Here is a 580-nt window from a genome sequence, read left to right as displayed (position 1 = left end):
TCTAAGTCATGGCTAGAATTGGCTCTAGCTGCTTTAGATGATCTAACGATATCTTTTTCTTGGTGCCACTCATGTGAGTGGGAAGCAGTGTTATCAATAATTTTGTAAGCATCAGTTTCGGTTTTCTTCATAATAGAACCACCAGCTGCTATATCGATATCTTTTCTTGTAGTGATGTCACATCCTTGGTAGAATATTTGTACTATTTGACAGGTGTCTAAACCATGATGCGGACATCCTCTTAATAAATTTCCAAATCTTGTCCATGCCTCATATAGAGTTTCATTCGGTTTCTGTGTGAACGTAACAATTTCTCCTTGAAGTCTTACGGCTTAAGATGCCGGAAAGAATTGTTTAAGAAATTTTTCAACTAAAACGTCCCATGTATCAATCGCCCCTTCAGGTAACGATTCCAACCAATCTTTGGCTTCTCCCTTTAAAGTCCAGGGAAATAACATGAGATATATCTGTTCATCTTCCACTTCTCGGATTTTAAATAGTGTGCAGATCCTATTAAAGGTACGAAGATGTTCGTTTGGATCTTCCTTCGGCGCACCACTAAATTGGCATTGATTAGTCA

General features: G+C 38.3%; 1 non-coding gene across 1 annotated transcript; it reads left to right on the top strand.

The window, feature by feature from the left end:
* Positions 1–219: 219 nt before the first annotated feature.
* LOC139903148 (small nucleolar RNA R71) lies at positions 220–326 on the top strand. Its single transcript, XR_011777991.1, has one exon. It is a non-coding gene; the product is annotated as a small nucleolar RNA R71 (small nucleolar RNA).
* The last annotated feature ends 254 nt before the right edge of the window (positions 327–580 follow it).

The sequence above is a fragment of the Rutidosis leptorrhynchoides genome, chromosome 3 (genome assembly GCF_046630445.1).
Source record: "Rutidosis leptorrhynchoides isolate AG116_Rl617_1_P2 chromosome 3, CSIRO_AGI_Rlap_v1, whole genome shotgun sequence".
NCBI lineage: Eukaryota > Viridiplantae > Streptophyta > Magnoliopsida > Asterales > Asteraceae > Rutidosis > Rutidosis leptorrhynchoides.
This window is presented reverse-complemented; position numbering and strand designations above follow the sequence as displayed.